Below are 6713 nucleotides of genomic sequence, written 5' to 3'. Positions count from 1 at the left end.
GTCAACAAAATAAATAGTGCCATCCATATTGACTGATACATTTGCAACTTTTAGTTAGGTTTACTTCTCTGATATGGTGTCAGGTAATATTTTATTTTTCTTGCTTTTTCTCCTTGCTGATTTAAGTAAGATTAATTTGCCAATAGAGTGTGTAGTTGCACTCTTTCTGAAGGATTTCCACGGATCAGCGCACGATCTTTAGAAGGTACCTTGACCCAGGTACCTTGGTCCAAGCTGATTGGAGATGTTTTCAATTACACTAATTAAATCTCACGTATTACATTTAGGTAGTTTTTTTTTTAAGTTTCTTCTATTCTATTTACATTTTAGCCATTACACTTGAGGTGACTGACAGTTGTCTAACCAAACTTGTTTTATTTTGTAGCGGGGACGGGCGAGTCGGTTACGAAGCTGAAGCCCCATACAATGCTATTCATGTTGGAGCAGCCGCACCTACACTTCCAGAAGCTGTAACTATATTTTTTTTTTGTTCTTTGTTTTGCGCGTAATTTAATGTAAGTAACTTAATGTATTAGAGCGTAATTTTAAACTTTAACAACTCAAATAGCAAGCTCAGAGAAGCCAAGCAGTGTTATGTGGGTTCAAAACCTTACCTTTCTATATTTATGAAGTATTTTTTTTTGGCCTCTAAGTGTAAGGCCTGAGTGGACGCTCGAGTTGGGCGTGCAGCGGCGCGGGGCGTGCGGCGTGCATATTAAACAAATGCAAACGTATAGGAGCGGCCGCACTGCACGCTGCTCGCATCACTTTCACTTGTGAGCCCGACGCCACGCTGCACGCGCCCCGCTAAACGCTCCGCTTCGAGCGTCCACTCGGGCCTTACACTTAATCTGCTTGTATAGGCTTAGAATGTCTCTGTTTGGCCAATAGTTGTGAATTTGTTTTTTTTTTTTTTTTCTATTAGTGTAATTATATTAAAATAAAAAGTATATACATAATCAGATATGATTGTTGATTACATTATTTCCAGTTAATAGAACAGTTGAAGCCGGAGGCAGACTCATAGTTCCGGTTGGGCCGGAGGGCGGAGAGCAACATTTGACACAGGTAAGAAAGGGAAATAGTTTGTGTGTTTGGACATTTAAAATAGTGGTTTTGGATGTTTTTAGGGTTCCGTGCCAAAAAGCTAAACTGGCGAACCTTAGACACTTTTTTTTACATTATCCGATCCAATATATGGGATGTAGGATCCTATATCCTCGTAGTCAAACACACTACAACAAACTGCACATACGCAACAACAAATATTATCGGTTCGACAGCTGACGGGAGCTTCGACAGAAGTCGAGCGCGTTTTCGATATCGGATATCGACAACGCGCTAATATAAAAAAAAAACAGCTCCTGGAGCGTGTCATATAGCATCAAGTTCGCCTTTTTTGCGTTGTGTATCGTCTTTTAGTAACCATAATTTATTAATACATAAACAATACAGAAAAACACATGTCGTACGTTTTACCTTCCATCCGACATCCGATATCGGATCGGGCAATGTGAAAACGCTCTATGGTGCGACTTTGTCGATCTACCTGTCTGTCACATTGCTAAATATGTCGAGAATTACTTAAGCTAGGTTTAGACGAGGCCAGTAACGCTAGCGCCAGTCATCAGACAAGCCGCACTGGCGTGGCGGGCCTATTCCCGCCTATCCAAGAGTGTCTATCCAAGCGTCTATCCAAGCGTGTCTATCCAAGAGTGTCTATCCAAGCGTGTATATACAAGCGCTCTATTCCCGCTAGTGCTAGCAGCCATCGCTGACTTGTCTTGGAAAACTGTTTATACGAAGCCAATAACAAGCCAGCACTGGCTTTGTCTCACACCGTGTCCAATAAGTTTCGAATACAAACTTTTAGCACTTGCTGTATAGACATACGGATCGCTGGATATAAAATTCTTATTTTAATTTAAAAAGTATATTGACATAAACATAGTATATAATTTCATGAGTCACGTATTTTTAGTTTGGCTTGAATACACGATGAAGTACGTTTCGTGAAGAATTATTAGAAAATTCCTTAAAGGCGACAGGCCATGTGCTATATTCAAGGCGTTACAACCGCATGGAATTAAACGGAATCTGGTTTATACTACTATAAAAAGGTATAAAGAGATCTCTTCTACAGAGGACAGGAAAGATCCGGTCGGCCCCGCTCACCTAGAACTGAAAAAGTGGTAAAGGCTATAAGAGAGCGAATTCGGCGGAAAAAACACCGATCTATTAGAAAATTAGCTGCTGATCTGAAATATCCAGGGGATCTGTACATAATATATTGAAAAAGATCTTGGATGTCATGCTTATAAAAAAACGAAAAGTACATGGCATTTCAGATGCAACCAAGAAAAAGAGAGTAGAAAGATGTAGCACCATACTTTCTTGGCACGCAGGTGACGAATTTGTTTTCTCAGACGAGAAACTCTTGTGTTAGAGCAGCCTCATAACGCCCAGACGACCGGTTGTGGCAGCACGGATAGAAGACATTCCAGAGTATGAAAAGAATGTGCCTAGGTTCCAGAGCTCACCATCAGTGATGGTTTGGGGTGCTCTTTGTAAGAGGGGCAAACTGCCTCTAGTTTTTATTGATAAAGGCGTCAAAATCAATGCGGCATACTATAAATCGGAGGTTTTGGAGAAAAATGTTGCCCCCAAATTTAAAAAATATGTTTGCAGACGATTATTATGTTTTCCAACAAGACGGAGCTCCGTCGCATACGGCAAACGCTGTTCAAGCTTGGTGCAAGGCTAATTTGACCGATTTTTTGCCGAAAACTGAATGGCCACCAAGTTCTCCAGATTTAAACGTACTAGATTATTTCGTATGGTCATACATGCTCTCGAAACTAATTATAAAGTCGCAAACCTGAGCCATTTTAAAAAGGTTATCATGCAAATATGGGACGATATGCCGATGGATGCGGTGCGTGCCGCTTGTGACTCTTTGAGAACGTTTGAAACTTGTAAAAAAGTTAAAGGTGGAGTTATTCCAAAACATTTGTTGTAAATATTGTATATAAATGTGGCTTTCATTTAATATAATTTTCATAACATAAACTACGCGTAAATTTATTTTATTAAGGATCATAACTGTATTCGAACTTATTGGACACGGTGTAACACCTAGCTTTACACGATTTGAAATAGTTATGACTAAGACTAACCCAGTTGCATTAAAGTATTTTTTTTTTTCTACAACCACTATTTATAACGTAGGTCGACAAGGCAGCGGACGGGTCACACACGGTCAAAAAGCTGATGACGTCATCTACGTGCCTCTGACCGACAAGGAGCGGCAGCACCGTGAGTGACCGACATACTTGCTCGTGGCCGGCGCACTGTTCTGCCTGGCGCTCATATGCTGGTACAAGGATCTCTTGCGGAAACTCTGGCGATTAAAGTAGGCCGTGTATATATGTTCCATATCACTATTTACTATGATATACTTAATAGTATTAAGTCCTGATTTTTAAGAGATGCTTTACATTTTCATTTTGCCGTTAAAAGTCCGCAGCGAGCTCGGCCGAATTTCACCATGCCATACAAACGGAGTTTTGTTCTCATTTTAAAACTACGTTGTTGGATTTAAATGAAACTAAGGTAAGTCAATAAATTTTTCGTGTGATGGCTCCATCAAGGTGTTGATGATTCTGCCAATGTCCAGGTTGGATAAGACACGGCTAGTATATGAATCTTATCATATTACGGTCATAGACAGTGTTCGTGGAGTATCCGATAAATCTGCAAAGAAATACAAATTACCACTAACTAATAGACTACATACAACTATTAAACAATATGAACACTACACTATGTACAGAACAAACTACAGTTAAGTATTAAATCTACGAACTTATTGTACAATAATATGATACATACTACAATTTAAGGTAAGTAAGGTTGCCAGAGCTCGACGAGGGGAGGGAGGTTGTTAGGGTCGGCAACGCGCATGTAACTCCTCTAGAGTTGCAGGCGTACATAGGCTACGGAGACTGCTTACCATCAGGCGGGCCGTATGCTTGTTTGCCACCGACGTAGTATAATAAAAAACTTTGCACATACAACGGCATGAGGTGAGGTGAGGACCTATATGACACATTACAAATAAAAATGATTACCTAAAAACTGAAAATACATTTACAATACCAATACAAATACTCTTTATTGCACACCTCAATACAGAAACAGTACAAATAATACAACACATAAAGAAGAGGTAAACAACAGGCGGTCTTATCGCTAAAAAGCGATCTCTTCCAGACAACCTTCCTCCTTTCCTTTTTTTTTGTTTATCATTCAAACAAAAATTATTCAGCTACAACATATTTATTAGGTACACAAATAAATTGTATAATTATTAGCGGCACTAAGTGGAAATCATTATGCCTATAATTAGTTTATATAGCTCCAACTTATAAAACAACGCAATAGAGCAAAAACAAGTTTTGTATGAAAAATGTAGATTCGCTGTATTTTTTAACCAACTTCAAAAAGGAGGAGGTTCTCAATTCGACTGTTTTTTTTTTGTATGTATGTTACTCGATATCTCCGAGAATCGTGAACCGGTTTCAATATTTTTTTTAATCGAACGGGTATAACCCCGAGATGGTCCCGTTGGCACCAAGTCGGGTCTGATGATGGGATCTTGGAGAAATCGAGGAACTCTTCAAATGTTATAGGTACATGTATGGCGCTATTGGTAATATTTAAAGTCGGTTTTATTTTTTTTTCAACTATGGTATCTAAAGCTATATAAACTAATTACAGGCATAGATATACCTTATCCTATTGTAAGTACATAGTTTCAGAGCAATCTAGCTAGCCGATTTAAAATGAGAACGTAACTACGTTTATTTGGAGAACCGAGCTTGCTGTGAACTCTTAAAAGTAACGTTCGGCAAACCAAATATGATTGAAATGTACCATACTTTTTTGAAAAAAAAATAATGTATTAATAGTACTGTACTTGTAATACAATCTTGTAGTACAGTCGGCATCCTAGCATAAATTTCCACTTTTCTATACCTAGAGCTATATGGAGACGTGGGTAGATACTTAAGTACGATATACGTGCTGTTGACGGACTATTAGCAACAACAGTACCGTGAGTGACCGGCATATATTACAGAGTGAGTGACCGGCATATATTACAGAGTGAGTGACCGGCATATATTACAGAGTGAGTGACCGGCATAAACTGTGAGTTCTGCTAAGACTGCTCTGCTTAAACTACTTGAGATTCAGTAATTCTGGGCATACAAGAATTCTCTTAACAATAATCCCTTTTCTTAATTGACTTATAAATAATTAAAAATAAATAAATTACCATTATAAATTACCATTTATATTGTTAATGCCTGATTATTTAATTTTAATGAACACAGCCGTATTAATTAACACCGCTCCATTTACTCCCCAAACTACCCTATTGTGACGTCATTGCGACAAGAATTCGGAGTCTTAATAGGGTTGTTTCCATCTACAAATCTTAGGGCAGAAAAGTATCCCAATAATTCTTATGGTTTATAATAACATGTTAAACTACCTTTAGTGGACCCTAAATTAGCATATTTTTGTAAATTTGAATTTAAAATATCTTTTAACACACGTCACATGACCCAAGTCGATACGACATTGAAGATTCTGATGACGTCACAATTCACGGTTTGACACTGGGCTATAACCGCGAAAATCGAAGTTCGTCATTGCGGGCATTTTTTTTCTGTCATTCTAATTACGTCTTAGTAAGAGTAAAAGAAAAGATACCCACAATATACGATTTTCGGGTTCGGAAAACCCACACGCACGCATACACGCCCACCACCTAAATGGCTATGGCTTGTGTATCAAATTTTGTACTGAGAACAGACAACTGGGGGCCTTGGTGTTACGTCTGTATGTACCTATATACTTACTTTACTCTTTGGTGTGTACATAGTTCTGTGTCATCCCGTAAACTGTGACGTCATACAATTATCAAAGAGCGTTTTGGGCGCGAAAGCATGGGTCAAAATATATTTTGTTACTTTAACATATTTAAAGCCGTTTTAGGGTAAAAGTTAAATTTAGGGCAACGTTTGGTTAATATAGAACGTATTACAAGCGTTTCAAAAAATGCTAACAACCCTATTGTATGTATCCTGGTACAGTACAGTACCAGCAGTGGTTCTATATAAATGAATCCAGCTTTACATCTATTGGTAAGTTCTTATTTCTTTGAACAGTGATCGGAATAATACAATGAATTCAATGAGTCCAATACAATGAATTCAATACTTAAGAGGTGTAAAATAATTTTTTTTTTTTTAAACGAGACACCAAACACCCTGTTTTCATGTTCTGCTTTTCACTTAACGTTCAAAACGCTTAGTGGCCCCTATTTTATTTCGATCAGTATATATAAAAGTTAGAAAAAAATGGTTGTTTCATTTTACGCCTATTTATTGTATTGAACAAAACGAGGAATGCATTGCTTTTTACCGTATTTATAACAATGTTGTTTACTTAGTACGTACGTTTCCGGGACTTCCCCGAAAAAAATGGTATCGGAAGGCAGTCTCCACTTTATGACTTTGTTCTACCAAGTTTAGGTGGGAGAATCAACTTTTTAGCGTCACTCGTTGCCATGGTTACGATTACTTGTCCAGGGGACAAAAGTTCATTGAAATACTGATTTTATGGTACTTAAATGTATTAAACTT

At 38.0% G+C, this 6713-nt stretch overlaps 1 long non-coding RNA gene across 1 annotated transcript; it reads left to right on the top strand.

Moving 5' to 3' along the window:
* Positions 1-242: 242 nt before the first annotated feature.
* Positions 243-4426, top strand: LOC133515492 (uncharacterized). Its single transcript, XR_009799037.1, has 3 exons — positions 243-470; positions 992-1068; positions 3229-4426. It is a non-coding gene; the product is annotated as an uncharacterized LOC133515492 (long non-coding RNA).
* Positions 4427-6713: the final 2287 nt, after the last annotated feature.

This window comes from Cydia pomonella, chromosome 2 (genome assembly GCF_033807575.1).
Source record: "Cydia pomonella isolate Wapato2018A chromosome 2, ilCydPomo1, whole genome shotgun sequence".
NCBI lineage: Eukaryota > Metazoa > Arthropoda > Insecta > Lepidoptera > Tortricidae > Cydia > Cydia pomonella.
Note: the sequence above shows the minus strand (reverse complement) of the source record. Positions and strands in the feature narration are given on the sequence as shown.